This window comes from Elephas maximus, chromosome 10 (assembly GCF_024166365.1).
Source record: "Elephas maximus indicus isolate mEleMax1 chromosome 10, mEleMax1 primary haplotype, whole genome shotgun sequence".
NCBI lineage: Eukaryota > Metazoa > Chordata > Mammalia > Proboscidea > Elephantidae > Elephas > Elephas maximus.
In genome coordinates, this window is record NC_064828.1 from 76989586 (window position 1) to 77006478 (window position 16893).

Below are 16893 nucleotides of genomic sequence, written 5' to 3' on the forward strand. Positions count from 1 at the left end.
ACTCATTTACCAGGCCCTGGAATAAGTTCATAACTCACTTCTGAGCCTACAAGGCTTTCTGGTGAGTTTTAAGGTAATTCAAACCGGTTTGGTTAGGCAGGGTGATGAGGGAGCATTTCATTTCTTGAGTTTAATTTGCTTAAGTTGCTCCTACCTTTTCTCCTGATCTAGTGGCTCCTTGGGAGCTGGGGTGGGATATTTTGGTAGCAGGTTGGTGATTAAAAACACAGGTTTAGGCTGCAGAGGGACCTAGGTTCATGTCCTAGCTTTGCTATTAAGGGCTATACGATCTGGAACATATGACTTGACCTCTCTGAGCCTTGATGTTCTCATCTACAAAATGGGACAGAATTGTTACCTGCCTCAAAGGATTGTTCAGAAGATAGAAAGAGAATGGTTAGGAAGCACTTAGTACTGTTCCTGGCACAAATGTTATCCCCATAATATTCCTCGCAGGCCTGCCTGCTAGGGCAACTACAGATCTGGGTTAAGAGTTTTGGGATTATAGTTACGAAGCCATGCTTTTCTCCCTAGACAAGCTTGGGGATAAAGGGAGTAGAGAGCCATTGTAGCTCAAAGATCCAGTTTGGGGTTTCTTAAGATGGTAGAATCCAAGATTTTCAGGATTGGAAAAGACTCTGCAAATCCTCTTAGGCTGAGAAGAAGGCAGCTAAGTAGCAGGAGAGTGAAAAAGGAAGTGGGCCAGACAGCTTCCACAAAGCACTGTGGATGAAGGGATTTGAGGCTCTGATAGGAGCACCTGGCAGCCTCCAATAAGATGGGGCTGGATGGGATGGGGCTTGTGAGCTCTGTCAGTACTTACGTGGAGGTACAAAGTTATCTCATCAACCCTTGGGCTAATCCTTCATTTCCCCTGGAGGAATTGCTGCTGATTTAGGAAAGTAGATGGAATGGGTTCCAGTTGTCCTAATCTGGTTATACCAAACCATGTTGCCTGCATGAGTTGGCATGGAAACCGAAAGAAGGGTGTCCGATCTGGGGTTTGTTGGCTCTTGACACAGCTGCTCCATCTTCCGTGGACAAGACAGAGAAGCCAAGGCTGGGAACTCACAGGCCCTAAGAGAAAAACATCAACAACCAAAATTATAGTTGGGAAGAACTGCCTCCATCTGCAGATAACTGGGCAATTACCTCCTAATTAAGCTCTCAGTAATTTGTTTTCTGAGGGTTATAGTATAATACTTGGTAGGTGTGCCCTGCCCTGCTTGTCACCAAGGTGTTGAAGATTAAGCATTTCACATGAATCAAGGTAGATACTCTTCTATCTGATTAAATATAATAGGCTGATTTATTCCAGCATCATGAGGTCTTAAAAGCAAAGCCCTTTTATCTTTAGAACATGGGGAGGCATTGCAGGGTATTTATTTTGGGTCAGATGTGTCTTAGGGGAGGGTAAGGAAGCCCCAGAAGGAAAGACACAAGGCAGAACATAGATCAGTGGTTTTCAAAGTGTGGTCTATGGGCCTCTCTTGCATCTGAATTACCTGTGTATTGTTGTTGTTGTTGGTGCCATCGAGTCGGTTTTGACTCATAGTGACCCTAAGTACAACAGAACAAAACACTGCCTGGTCCTGCACCGTCCTCATAACCATTGTTAAGCTTGAGCTTATTGTCGCAGCCACTGTGTGAATCCATCTTGTTGAAGGTCTTCTTCTTTTTCGTTGACCCTCTACCAAGCATGATGTCCTTCTCCAGGGGCTGGTCCCTCTGATAACACATCCAATATGTAAGAGGAAGCCTCGCCATCCTCACTTCTAAGGAGCACTCTGGCTGTACTTCTTCCAAGACAGATTTGTTCGTTCTTCTGGCAGTCCGTGATATATTCAATATTCTCCACCAACACCATAATTCAAAGGTGTCAATTCTTCTTCAGTCTTCCTTATTCATTGTCCAGCTTTTGCATGCATATGACACCATGGCTTGGATCAGGTGCACCTTAGTACTGAGTGGCATTTTTGCTTTTTAACACTTTAAAGAGGTCTCTCTCTTTTTTTTTTTCTCTTGTAGCAGGTTTGCCCACTGCAATACATCATTCAATTTTTTGACTGCTGCTTCCATGGGCATTGATTATGGATCCAAGGAAAATGAAAACCTTGACAACTTTAATGTTTTCTCCATTTATCATGATGTTGCTTATTGGTTCTATTGTGAGGATTTTTGTTTTCTTTATGTTGAGGTGCAATCCATGCTGAAGGCTGTGGTCTTTTTTTTTTTATATATAAATAATTTTTATTGTGCTTTAAAGTGAAAGTTTACAAATCAAGTCAGTCTGTCACATATAAGCTTATATACACCTTACTCCGTACTCTCTGAGTCAGCCAGCTCCCTCCTTCCAGTCTCACCTTTCGTGACGGTTTTGCCAGTTTCTAACCCTCTCTACCCTCCTATCTCCCCTCCAGACAGGAGATGCCATCACAGTTTCAAGTGTCCACCTGATACAAGTAGTTCACTCTTCATCAGCATCTCTCTCTAACCCATTGTCCAGTCCCTCCTATGTCTGATGAGTTGTCTTCGGGAATGGTTCCTGTCCTGGGCCAACAGAAGGTTTGGGAACCATGACCGCCGGGATTCTTCTAGTCTCAGTCAGACCATTAAGTCTGGTCTTTTTATGAGAATTTGGGGTCTGCAGGCTGTGGTCTTTGATCTTCTTAGTGCTTCAAGTCCTCTTCACTTTCAGCAAGCAATGTTGTGTCATCTGCATATTGTGCGCATTAAAAGTATTAAAAGTACAGATTCCTGGGGTCTGTGCCAGTCCCAAGGCAGAAACTTCCCAAGTGATTCTTAAGCACATCCAGATTTGAAAACCTCAGGTAGAGGTGGAAAGTCATCTGGGGATATTGACAAAGGCAATTCAAAACACCAGTTCAATCAATAGTTTGTATACCCGCCCTAGAAAACCTTTCATTTTACCATTAAGTAGAGCCTCTGTGTGGTTTAAAAGAAAGGTTGGAAGTTCGAGTCTACCCAGAGGTCCCTCAGAAGTAAGGCCTGGTGATCTACTTCTGAAAAATCAGTCATTGAAAACCCTGTGGAACACAGTTCGACTCTGACACACTTGGGGGCCACCATGAATTGGAATTGACTGGAGTGCAACTGGTTGTAGCATTAAGCAGTGTAAAGCTTCATTCACCCAGGGGTGAAAATGCAAATAGAAAAATGGCCCAAAGGCCAGAGGTCTGAGAGAGAAGGAACAACATACTTCTGTCTAACTCAACCCCTGCATCATCGAATGTTGATGTCTTAGCCCCAACTCTCTGATCTCAGGTGTTATAAATGCTGACTAAATAAAAACGCATTGCCATTGAGTTGATTCCAACTAATAGAACCGCCCCTGTAGGGTTTCCAAGAACCGGCTGCCTGATTCGAACTGCCAAACTTTTGGTTAGCAGCAGAGCTCTTACAGGCCCTTTATCTACTGATAAGGAAGGTGAACATAAGTGATCTTCGGAAATGGTTCACACAGGGCTCCCAGGTTCTTGAAAAACCACAAGTGATTGGCAAATGTTTCTGTTGCAGACAAACTCAAACAAATAGCTCATTTCCTTCAAGAGCTCCCCACAGCAGTGACTGCAAGCTTGGTCATAGTGAGTGAGGGGAAAAGGCTTCTATTCCCTTCCCCCACAGCCTCTTCCCCCTTCTGCTGTCAGATTTTCCTCTGATGCTAAGAAGTTCAGATTGGGGAAAAGAAGCTATTGATTAAGAACTCTGGGTAGAGGGGCCCTCCCTACAGAGGCCATTGCCCTCTCTGAGCTAGTTACAAACCTTCCTTTTTACTCTGCCTTCAGGAAGCCTGGAGGCCACAAGGCTCTGGGTCTTGCAAGGCATTTGTATTGTTTTGCATTGCATTACCGTGGTTCTCAAACTTCAGTGTGATCTGATGAAAGGCAGAGTGCTGGATCCTGCCCACCCAGGATTGTGATGAACAGGAAGACTAGGTAATTCTGAAGCAGGCGTTGGTGGCTCAACTTTTTCATTAATAACTTTATTGTGATATATTTCACATGTCATACAACTCACCCATTTAAAGTGTACCATTCAATCACCCATTTAAAGTGTACCATTCAATGATTTTTGGTATACTCCATGAATTGTGCAACCATCAACACAGTCAATTTTAGACGATTTCATTAACCCGAAAGAAACCTTAGACCCCTTAGCAGTCATTCCCAAGCCCTGTTGCTGTTGTTGTCACTGGGTAGGCTTAGACTCATGGCAATCTTATATATAACAAAATGAAACATTGTTGGATTCTGTGCCCTCCTCACAATCTTTAGTATGTTTGAGCCCACTGTTGCCCTAGGTAACCACTAATCTACTTTCTATTTTTACAGAATAGATTTGCCTATTCTGGATATTTCATGTAAATGGAATCATACAGTCTGCAGTCCTTTGTGACTGGCTTCTCTTAGTACAATGTTTTCAAGATTGATCTGTGTTGTAGCCCATGTATCAGTACTTCATTCCTTTTTTATGGCTGAATAATACAGTCCATTGTATGTCTACCAGTTTTTGTGGGGACATAGGTTTTCATTTCTCTTGGGTATGTATATAAACAGAAGTGGAATTGCTGGGCCATATGGTATAACTGAATTACAGTGTTGGTGAAGAATATTGAATATACCACGGACTGCCAAAACGAAGTACAGCCAGAATGCTTTTTAGAAGCGAGGACAGTGAGACTTCATCTCATGTACTTTGGACATGTTGTCAGGTGGTAACCAGTCCCTGGAGAAGGACATCATGCTTGATAAAGCAGAGGGTCAGTGAAAAAGAGGAAGACCCCCAACAAGATGGACTGACACAGTAGCTGCAATAATGGCCTTAAACATAGCAATGTTTTTGAGGATGGAGCAAGACCAGACAGTGTTTCATTCTGTTGTACATAGGGTAGCTACGAGTTGGAACCAACTCGATGGCACCTAACACCACAACAAGATGGTATAACTATGTTTAACCTTTTGAAGAACTGTCAGCCTGTTTCCTAAAGTAGCTGCACAATTTACATTCCCACCAGCCATGTATAAGGGCTCTGATTTCTCCAAATCTTTGCCACTGCTTGTTATTATCTGTGTTTTTGACTATAACCAATCTAGTGAAGGTGAACTGGTATTTCATTGTGGTTTTGATTTCCGTTTCCCTGATGGTCAATGAAGTTGAGCATCTTTTCATAAAAAAAAAAAAAAAAAATTTTTTTTTTTTTATTGGCCACTTGCATATCTTTGAAGAAACGTCTATTCAGATCTCCTTTGCCCATTTTTTCAGTTGGGTTGTTTTTGAGTTGTAGGAGTTTGTTACATATTTTAAATCTAAGTCCCTTATCAGCTATATGAATTGCAAAATTTTTCTCCCATTACTTGGATTATCATTTCACTTTCTTAATGGTGTCCTTTGAAGCACAAAAGCTTTTAATTTTGATGATGTTGAATTTATTTTTTCTTTCATTGCTTGTGGCTTAACTTTGAGAAAACATTGCTAAAATGGAGGCTTTGAGACCTCAGAGCTTGGCTAAACTTTTCAATCACCTTTGAGCAGGATTTCCTTCATGTTTTTGGCTTCATTTCTCTACCCCAGCCAGTCATGGCTCCTTTCTCTAAGCTGGGAGCACAGGGCCGCCAGGGGACCGTCTCTGTACTTACATTCCCTCCCTCTCCTGAGGTCTACCACCTCAGAGCACCTGAAATGACAGTTTGGAAATGTCCTTTATTGTGAAAACTCAGTGGCCTTTGCCTCTCAGATTTGAAATTTTGATGGCAGCCAAGAGCTAGGAAGGGGGAGGGGTAAGGGATGGGAAGTTAAACCCTGCCACTGATTTCCATAGTGAGTCATCTCATCTCTGTGTTGACTTGGTTTTCTCGCCCATAAAATGGGGAGAATATGTCCATCTCCACATCTCAGTGGGGGTACTGTGAAGATAAATTAATCTGTATTTGTTAGGACACTTTAAAGATCTGGGATTAAAGGCATTATTGAGGCACAGGGTATTATTATAGTAAGAGATGATTTAATAGCAGGGTGAGGCCACTGAGCAAGAATTGGTAGGGGTAGGAAGGACAGAGCCTTCGAGCTGTGGAGGGGCTGCAGCCTAGAGGCCCTGGACCAGGACATAGAATTTTATTCTTGCAAGCTGTATCTGGGGGATGTTTTGTGTGGTTTCTCACTAACTGGGTTGTTTCATTTGAATTCGGTGTACTTCCTATATCATTCCCGCCATAAAGAGATTGCAGTCTTTTTAGGAAACAAGCTATATACATTAGCACAATTAGAAGCAATGCAAGACATAATCATGTGCTTGAATTGAATATAACCAGGATCAAAAGGGAAACAGTATAGGAGTGGTTAAGGGCAAGGTACTCCTGTTAGGAATCCCAACTCTGCCAGCCACTGCCTATGTGACCTTGCCTCAGTTTCTTCTTTGTAACAGCAATTGCCCAAGTAAAGGGCTTAGACTAATGGCTGGCACACAGTAAGCACTCAAATGTTGGGTCAATCTTGTTTCTGCTTTTGCAGGTTAGGCAATTTTGACCAAGTTTCTCAACCTCTTTGCTCCTCAGTACCCTGTCTGTAAAATGGGGATAAAGATATCTATTAACCTCAGTGTGTGGTGGCTGTGAGGGTCAAGAGAGACAATGTTTGTTTCACAGCCTCTGTTTAGGACCAGCATTCACTAAATAAGACAGGTTCCCTGGCTGAGGAGTGAGAGGCGAGTTCACTAGTGGCTTAGTTAAACCAGGGGGCTGTTTTGGAGCTGGAATTCGAGGTGGGCTGGAGGGACTGGTAGGATTTGGGTGATCAGAGTAGAAAGCAGGAATAAAAAAAGGCGGAAGCCAAGGCTGGACAGCCTCTTCTCACCTTTTCTCCAGCACCGAGCCTGGCCGCCTGCATCTGGTAGAGGAGCAGCGGCTGTTTACCTCAGACCCGCTCCCGCAATCTCGGCTCTCACCTTCCGGGTCGACGAGTCTGGGGCTCGGGCGCTGAGCTGCCCTCCCTCCCTAAGGAATGTGGGCCCTGCTTCCCGCGCCGGCCAGGCGGAGCGCCTACTTCTTCTCCCGCGGTCAGCCGCGAGGGCACCTCCGCTGTCTTTGCCCCACCCTCCGCGGGGAGCCTGTTTCAAAGTCACCTGAAAGCCATTTCCTCTGCGCGCCCGTCCCTCCCCTCCCTGTAAATCACCTGGAGCTTGTGTTAGCCTTGAGCAACTTTTTTTTTTTTTTTGGCATTGTTTGTTTTTAATGAGAACTCTGTAAACCTTTCACTATATATACACTTTTGTCTACAACTGTGTGTCAAGGACATCCGGTGGTTCTGACATCTGTGTCCCATTCCTGCTCGCAAGGAGCTGGTGATAACCCCTAACTAGTGGAAATCATTCCTTTTCTGGAGGTCCCAACCTGGACTTCCCTCTCCTTTCGTGCTGGGACTGCGTCAATTTTTTTTTCCCCAGTACCTTTTCTGACGAAGTATTACGGGTTTTAAAAATTTACGCTCTTCCTCAAAATCCATTCTGTCTGTATTCAGTGTCCCTGCTCCCCCCCCCATTTCCAGGTGTGTGCGTTTCCATGCTCGTATCGTCATATTACAAAGCCAGGTTTTCCGTCCTTGTTTTATAAGAATGAGATCCTCTATCACGTAGGTTTCAGCACCTTGTTTTTCTCACTTAACAGTTCCGTGGTGGCGCTCTTTCCAAGTTATCAGCTTCTTCATCTCCTTCCTGACAGTTTCTCTGAGGTTTGGATTTACATCTGTGAAGGGTCACGGGGACCGAGTTTCGGTAAGGAATTCAGGACGTAACTTTATGACTCAGAAAAGCCGAGGTGACTTGCTTTGGTAAGGCGCAGGACCCCCAAATCCTATCCCTATAGGTGACTCACTTGAGAAAGCCCCTTTCCTGGGCCTGATGTTCCCTGTCCAGAAAATGGGGATGTTTTGGCTGCTTCCGGATCAGGTCTGGGACACTAGGGTGCCCCCACCACGGGCGTCTTTGTATCTTTGAGTCTCTAGCCTGCGCGGAGGGGCTTGCGTCGCCCTGCCGCGTGGTCCTCTACCTGCGCACGTTAATCATTATTTGCGCCCGGGCCCTGCAGCCGCCGGAGCCTTTACCTCCGCTCCAGCTAGCAGCGCAGCGAAATTTCCCCGGGCCCCCGCGGAGCCGCCAATTGCTGGATTCCAGCCGCGGGGCCGAGTCTCCACCCACTGGAAAAATTCCTGGTCCGCCCCTCCCTCCCTGCCGCAGCAGCCCGGGCTCCGCTCGGCCCCGATTTCCTGCCGGGTACGCTGGGAAGCCGTGCGCGGGCTGGGGTCCCCGGGGGCCGCGCTCGCAGCTGGCCGCGTCCCCGGCCGCGGAGGGGGTGGCAGTGGGCGGGAGCAGCCGGCCGCCTCAGCTTCCTCCGAGTGCGACTTTCAAACTCGCGCCCGCGTTGCGTCGGCACCTGGAAGCCCCACGCGCCGTGAGTGCCCGAACCCCGCGGGGCAGCGTCGTTCGGTGAGTGTCCCTCGGCTCTCCCCTTTCCCTCTGCCGGTGCTTTTGGACGAATTGGCAGTGCCCTCAGTCGTGGCACCCGCTCCAGCCTCCTGCGGCGTGAGGACTGGGGCGGGGGGGGCGGGGACCGAGGAGGGCCCGGGGCTGTGTTGGCTTCTCCCAGGGCGACCCTCCGGTGGAGGACTGGAGCGCGGGAGGGTTATGAGAGGAGACATTTTATGTCCTTTGGCCCCCATCCCGGAAACAAAAGGAGCGAATGCGCTGGGTGGCTCCGAGCCTCAGTTTGAAACCAGGGAAATCCGCGAGGCTGAGCCCAGTCCCTCTCCCTGCGCGCTCGACTGCCGAGGGCTGGTCCTTGGCTGGGACTGTGGGCCCGTAGGGTGGGCCCTTCTGGGAAAGGACCGGGGCCTCTGGTCCTGGAATCTTAAGAGAGACCAGTAGCTTGTTCCGGGTTGGTGCCATACGGCGCTCTCTCCCGGGAACCTCCGCACCATGTCCTGCAGAGATTAGAGTGGATGTCAGAAACGGGTGCCGGGGAGCAGAAAGCACAGAGGCCACTGGGTGCCACTGTCTGCCCCGCCTCCTGGACTCCTTTTGGTTATTTGCACCCCATCCCCTCAGCCCTTGGATTTGGAAAGCCAGAAGAAGGCGATTAAACTTGAAATTTTCAAGACATTTATACGTAGCTACTTTTACTCTTTGGGAGCTACTTTTGAAACAAAAAAAGAAGGGAGTAGGAAATGTCACGGTTGGGGGCCGGAGAGGTGGGGAGAGTGGTGTTAGAGGCTGGGAAAAAGTTTCATTCCTGAGGTCACTCACTAAGCTGTTGGCCAATGAGAGGCCCATCCCCTGCCCTGGAGCCCCCAGGAGGCCCCAGACTGCGTTACTCTACTGGGAATCTTGGGGTGGGAAGGGGGCTCCCAGAACCTCCGCAGCCGTGCTTCTGTATGCAGCCCAAGTACAGGGCTCTTGCTCAAGAAATAATAAGCATAGAGAGTAATATGACAGCCCAGACAGGGGGAGTGGGCTTCCGGCTCAGCGTACTAGCTGCCCAGTCTTTGGGAAAATGACTTTCCAGCCCCTCTGCTGTGCTGGGAGGGTGGTCCAGAGTGACTCCACCCCAGCCATCCCCAGCAGGAAACCTCAGGAGTAAGAACCAGAAGAACGAGTATACAAGAACCCCCTTCTCTCCTGTGGTTCTGGGCTGGCTCCCTGATTCCTGACTAGGAAGACTCCATCTCCCCACCCCCCCGCCCCGTACCAAAATACCAAACCCTTTGCGGTGAGTCGATGTGACTCCTGGTGACCCCATGTGCTACAGGGTAGAACTGGTCCATAGGGTTTTCTTAGCTGTCTGGGACTGACTTGATGCCAGGAAACAACAATCTTTATGAAGTAGATTGCCAGGCCTTTCTTCTGCAGTGCTGCTGGATAGGTTTGAACCACCAGCCGTTAGGTTAGTAGTCAGGCACAAACCATTTGTCCCACCTGGGTGTCCCTTCCACCCTTGTAGACCAGCTGCTAGCTCTCCTGCTGCCTCTGCTGCCTCCTACTCCCTGGAAGGTTGGGTAACCTCTGGGCTCCCGGGATATCTTGCTCCAGGGATGGGGCAGTGAGTTTGGGATGGGGTAAACTGAAGTCAAGTTCTAGGAGCAGAGGGAGTGGCTTGTTTAAGAGCTACTTTGGGGCCCTTTCTACTGCCTTTTATCAGAAATGGCATATCAGGGAGAGTGGAAAGAGCACTGGACTTGGAGCCCAGCACAGGTTTTTGTCTGAGTTTTAGTCCCAGCTCTACTGCACGGCATTAAAGATTGATGGAGTCACTTGGGGTGGAAGGCACCTCAACTTAGCCTACTCAGTTTGCACATGAAGACCGCAGAGCCCAGAGAAGTGAGGTGATTTCAGCCTGCACCCTATTGGTCAAATAGGGACCAGAAGTCAGATTTCCTTACTGCCTGTCTAATCTATACTTTTTCCAACATGTCCGGGGCTGGTAGCTTATTTTTTCTGACTTAGTTTCCACATACATAAAGTGGGGTTACTTGCCTGCTCTTTCATGTAAGGGTTGTGGTAAGGATCAAATGAAGCCACGTAAGTGGAAAGTGTCCCACAGACTCCTTTACAAGATAAAGGGCATACTGGCTAGGACGGGACCTTCTGGGTCTTTACAGTTTACTGGATGTGTCCCTGTGTACAAGAAGGAGATAGTAGATACCAGGAGCCAATGGTGGGAGTTTATACCCCTGGCCTGTAATATCCCAGCTCCTGAGTAAACATTTGCCTTACCAAATCAACAGCCGTCCCAGAGTGGCTGTGTTTACACAGGAGGAGGCCAAAGGTCATGGCCTGAGAGGATAACCTGAGCAGAGGGAGAAAGGGATGAATTTCAGATGTATAGCTTGTCCCGCACTCCCTTCAGAACCTCCTGACGCTTCTGGCCCCATGCCAGGGGGGTTGCCACAAGCACAGGCTGGGCCCTAGCTTTAGAGGGTTAAAAGTGAAGCCATCTGGCTATTCTCTGTTGTGTTGGGGGTTGAGGGGACTCTGCGTGTCAGGAGGGTGTTGCCTTTGCAGCTGCACTGAAGACTGTCTTCAGCTCTTCATATGTGTACCACCACCCCCGCCCCCCGCCCCCCGCACCCCAGGCCGCCTCTCTGGCCAGTTGCATGTCCATAGGCCATTGTTCCAGGCCCAACCCACTCCGCCCCCCTCCCCAGCAGATGACCTCAGCTGAGTCTTGGCAGCTGAAAAGCACTACTGCCAGCAGGAAGGCTCTACTAGAACCCCTGGGGGACCTGGCAGACCCTCATTGGTTCTTGTTAGGCTCATCTAGGGGCAACCGTCTAACCCCCAGCCAGTTCCTCTCACTGTCTTTTTCTTTTCTCTCTTCCCCTGAATGGATGGATCATCCTCATTTCCTTCTTACACTCACATCTCTTAGTTCTGTGTTAAAGTATTCATTCATTCAACAGCGATTTATTTAGCACCTACTATATATGAACGCGCAGTCACTTGAATGGTGCATATGGTTAGCACTCTGAAAGGTTGAAGGTTGAAGTCTACCCTGAGGTATACCAGAAGAAAGGCCTGGCAATCCACTTCTGAAAAACCAGCCATTGAAAACCCTATGAAGCACAGTTCTACTCTGACACACATGGGGTCACCATGAGTCAGAATCGGCTCGAGGGCAGCGGGTTTTTATACGAATGCTGGGTGCTGGGATACACAGTGCACGGGACGAACAGCAAGCCTGGCCCTCATGGAGCTCACGTTGGTTCCAGTGAAGGAAAACGACAAGAGCATATTAGTGATAACCAGGAACGTATGATAGCGAAGGTGGATGTGACTGTCATTGGAGGGGGTGAGGTGACATGGTAGATGGGGCGGCCAGAGAAGCTTCCTGAGGAAATGCTTGAAGGAGGTATTTTCTTCCTCTCTGACTTCCCTTCCTTGAAAGTCATTTCAAGCAACACAGAGGCCTGCCTAATCTGTGTTCCGGAGAGGCCGCTCCTTGGCTTCCTTACCAAGGCCTTTATTTTGGTTCTCCTTTAGATAAAAAGGTACCCTCAAGTCGGTGCTGACCCCATGTGACTGCATGCGACAGTGGAACAGCTCCATAGATTTTCTAGGCTGTAAACTTTACGAGAGCAGATCACCAGGTCTTTGTCCTGAAGAGCCACTGGGTGTGTTCAAACTACCAACCTTTTGGTTAGCAGCCGAGCACTTTACTGTTGTGCCACCAGGGCTCCTTAGTTCTACTGTGCTCTCATCTTCAGTCCTGGAAGCACAGTCAGTGGCTTGAGGAGCCAGGTTTGGAGTTGGACATACCTGAGCTCAAATCCCAGCTAGACAGTTTCTGTAGCCCTTGTAGCCTTTGACGTGGTGATAAACTTAGAGTTGGAGTTTCTCACCAGTAAAGCAGAGTTAATCATCATACCTACCACCTGTGGTATTGTGAGAGCAGACAGTGAGATAATGTGTTCTAATGCTTAGCAGAGCCTATAGATGTGTTTGATAAATGGTAGTCTTTTATTATTATTTCTCCAGCCAACTTCTAAGATATTTAATGCCATTGCTAAGGACTATAGATGAAAATCTTTCCATTTTAAATAATAGGTTGTTGCTGTTAGCTGCCAATGAGCTGGCCCCCAACTCATGGAGGAAGTGGGGTAATTAGAACCCAAAACACCAAACCCGTTGCCATCAAGTCGATTCTGACACATAGGGACCCTATAGAATAGGGCAGAACTGCCTTATAGGGTCTCCGAGGCTATAATCCTTATGGAAGCAGGGTGCCACATCTTTCTCCCACGGAGCGGCTGGTGAGTTCCGAACTGCTGACCTTTCGGTTACAGCCGAGCGCTTAAGCACTGTGCCACAGGGCTTCATTTTAACCAAGAGAAATTAGAAGGAAGTGAAAACAGAAAACCAGTTAGTGAAAACCTTCAGCGAGAGTACCCCCAATGAGACTTTTCTACCATAGATTCCTGATGGCTGAGGATCAGGGCTCCCAGATGTGTGCTGCCCTCCCTGGTGATTGGTGACCTGTGGGCAGCCTGACCTTCCTTGCCCTGGAATTCCCCCTGCTTGCAACCAGCCCTTATGAATCACATCTTCTTCCCTGGCCTCCAACTTGCCTCACAGCTTGGAAGGCAGCTTCCTTCCCACCACCTCCCATCTCGTGCACATGTTAGGTTCTGGGGAGGGAGCTTGGCAGATGGTGGGTGGAGCTGTTCTCGGAGAGCCCGCACAGGTGGCAAGGGGATTCTCATGGAGGCTCTTAGGCAGCCCTGCAAAGAGATTCAATAAGGGTTCACCATGGACTAGAATCTTCAGACAGACAGATACAGAATGACAGACACAATGAGAGTTTAGAGTCAGGCCTCACTCCACTCCCACTGCCCAGCTCTGGGCTGCTCCCAGCCAGCCTATCAGGTATCTCTTCCTCTCACAGCTGAAGCCAGCCTTCAGAGGGAGGGGCCTGATCTAAAACCCTGCTGTGAAACATAGTGAACGGTTTCCTGGGGGCCCTGCCCTGGTTCAGGAAGTGAGAGATGGACAGTGGAGAACAAGGCTGAGGGAAGTGCTCATCAGCCAGACCACTTCCCCTGAGGGCCTTATCAGGGCCTCAGAGGAAGTTGCAAAAAGAGGGTCTGAACAACCCCAATCATTTCTGTGATGAGAAGGTTTAGGTGGCCTCAAGTGGTGGGTGGACTGGCCTGTGATCAGAAGAAAGCCCATCCAGAGATACTGGTGGTCCCTCTGGGATTAGCTGTCTGGGGACAAAGGCTGGTCTTGCCATCTTGGTCTTTGCTCTATTATTATTTTGATTAGAAGTGCTCTGAGAGCAGGAGCTATGCAGGAGCTTTGTGCCTACTGTAGCATCGAGAAGGAACAGTGCAGGGTGTGATCAGCAGGGTATGAGCTGGAGTCCCATCCTGACAGTAATCTGGGCTTGATCAAGTGATCAAGAGTTTGTTCCATGGGGTTGGGGGATGAGGCATGGTGGAGGTCAAGCCCAGCTGTGGGTGGGCTGCTGCCCCTTGGGGGATGCAAACAGAAGGGAGAGGTGGGCTTGTTAGAGTTCTCTTGCTGACCATTGGGGAGGGAGTGCTGATTTAAGCTCAAGGTATGCATTTTGAAGGACTTTTACTCTATTTCATGTTGAGCAGACTCTGGACTTAAGGTCAGGACCTCGGCAAGGTTCTCGTGAGCGCAGTGGCGGCTGTGACAGCCTTTTGGAAACACAGTTTGAAGGTCCTAGAATTTGCTGTGATCATTGCTGGGGTCTGGGTTGAGAACTGAAGGGAAGGACCCAAGAGGAGAGATAAGTTTCATAAGTAGTAGAAGCTCTTGAAAACTCATATCTATCCTTTACATCCCAGGCTGTGAGACTGTGTGTGTGTGCGTGTGTGTGTACTCGTGCGTGCATGCATGTGTATGTATGTGTGCACACTTGTATCAGAGGTTCTTGAGCAATAGATGGGCAAGTATTTATTTAAAGGAAAAACCAAGGAACAAAAATCCAGTGCCGTCGAGTTGATTCCGACTCATGGTGACCCTATAAGACAGAGTAGAACTGCCCCATTCTGTTTCTAAGGAGCACCTGGTAGGTTTGAACAGCCCACCTCTTGCTTAGCAGCTGTAGATCTTAACCACTACGCCACCAGGGTTTCCATTTAAAGGAAAAGGGAACCAATATTCATGCAGCCTCTATATCCTGCTCATTGCCACAACCCCCAGTACCTGCTGCATAGTAGGATTCCGATAAATATTTGTCAAAAAAGTAAAGCCCTACTGTGTGTTGAAACTTGAGGGTTTAAAGACATTTTCGTACTCTTCACAAGCATTCTATTTCTGTCTGAAAGTGTCCAGGATGTAAGATTCTAGGAAATTAACCTCTGGTCAGCAGCTCTGACATTGGGGCAGACATTTCCTGGGCCTGCTGTAGAGTTTTCCCCCATGGAGATTGGGCCCAAATTGGACAGTGGGGTGTCCAATTACAATTATAAATACTATCCCATAACACCTTTCCTGTCCTGAACTGCTATCTGTACATAGCTAAGGAGGCCCTAGATCAGCCAAAGATTCAAATTCCTGTACTTTCTTCATATTAGACCCCTCAGACCCTGTTTAACTCTTACATATAAGCTGTGATCTTATTTCCAAGTCCACAATACAGCAAATCAGAGTGTAAAAAGATCAGCATAGAGAGGAAAAATGACCACAGTGTGAACGAGAGATGACAATAAGCACGGAGATGAAAACATCATGAAAAGCAGGTACTAGTGTATCAGCCGGAGGTCATTTATTTAGAGGTGATAGCTTGGCATGCCTTGGCCGTAGGGCGAATCATATGTTTGATAATTGATGCTCTGCTGTAATGGTAACCCTAAGTCATTAAGAAAAGATCAAATTATGTTCTCTTGACTCTGTTTAGGACGACAGGGGAGTGTATAATACTTTTTAAAAAGATTTCCATTCAGGTTGACTAAAATTTTAAAGTGTTGGTACTTAGGTAATAATATCACTAATCCTGAGGCAAGGCAAAAGAGGTGTTGCTGTTCCCATCTTATAGATAAGGAAACCGAGTCCCCACAAGTCTGGGTAACCTGTCCAGGATCACTCAGCTAATATTGGGCAGGGATGAGGTTTTAACTTCTGAATGACTCTGTAGCACAAGTTCTTAGCTATACCCCAGACTGTTTCTGAACTCTGTACTGTCTTGAAAACATGGCTTTTTGAACAGCTCTCTACCCAGGGGTCCAGCTAGCCAAGGCTTTAGCGTGTTGCAGTACAATCTTAATTCACTTTCACTCAAGGGCATTGCCAGTATAGGGTACTTGCCTCAGTGGGAACAAGAATGCTTTAGATGCGTTTACATTTTCAGCAGCTACCTGGTTGCCACACAGCGCTTCCTGAGTCCAGAAAAGGATGGGGAGGAGCTGCAATTTCAAAAATCCCAGGCTTTTTTCCAACAGGAGCTTTGTTCCTTTGTTTCGGTTCTGGATGCTGGGGAAAGATGCTGTGCTGTGCAGTCTTGGTGCTGGTTGGTTCCAGTTGGTCCCCAGGGTGGCTGGGGCTCAACCCTGTATGGGAACCCCTATCCCGTGTTCCTTCCATCCAGATCTGGCAAATACTAATTTTACCATGTTCTTTCATTTCTTATAGAGATAAAATGTTACAGATACACTGAAAGTATCTTTGTTTTTCTCCTTTTCTCTTCCCTCCTTCCGCAGAAATATCCATTCTTCTGAATATGGTGTTTATCATTCCTATGCATGTTTTAGTTCTTTTTACTTTTATCTATTTTTTTTTAATAAGTAATTTACAGTATTTTGTTATTTTAAATTTTACGTAGAATTTTTTTTTTTAAGTATGTGGAAGGTGTCGTTCTTGAACTTGGCATTTTTTATTTAACATTTTTTTCTAGCTTTATCTTTGTTGATATATTTAAATCCAGTTTACACATTTTAACTGATACATGGTATCTATTGTATGATTTTTATCGAAAGTCTCCTATTGATGGTCATTTAAGTGTTTCCATTTTTTTCACTACTATAAGGAACACTGAATTGAACATCCATTTGCCAGTCTTCCCTAGCTATATACCAGCAGTGGGATTACTGAGTCATCAAGATACTGCCAAGTAATGCTCCCAAATGGTTTGTAACCATTTTTTAAATATTTGTAACAGAAATAGACAGCTCCTATTTCACTAAAATTTGGTATTATCTCTTCTAATCTGGTGGATATGAAATGGTATTTTAAAATTATTTTAAAAACCAGTTTCTAAAATTTGCACATCTTTTGATTACAGGGGAGCCCGGGTGGCGCAGTGGTTAAGAGCTAAGGCTGCTAAGCAAAAGGTCGGCGGTTTAAATCTACCAGCCGCTCCT

At 47.1% G+C, this 16893-nt stretch overlaps 1 protein-coding gene across 2 annotated transcripts in view; it reads left to right on the forward strand.

Moving 5' to 3' along the window:
* The first annotated feature begins 8231 nt into the window (after positions 1–8231).
* The window catches only part of PLEKHG3 (pleckstrin homology and RhoGEF domain containing G3), a 51348-nt gene continuing 42686 nt past the window's right edge, over positions 8232–16893 (forward strand). For both annotated transcript variants that reach the window (XM_049898211.1, XM_049898210.1), the window contains exon 1: positions 8232–8497. The gene's annotated coding sequence lies outside the window, so the exon portion shown is untranslated. The remainder of the gene's footprint in view (positions 8498–16893) is intronic.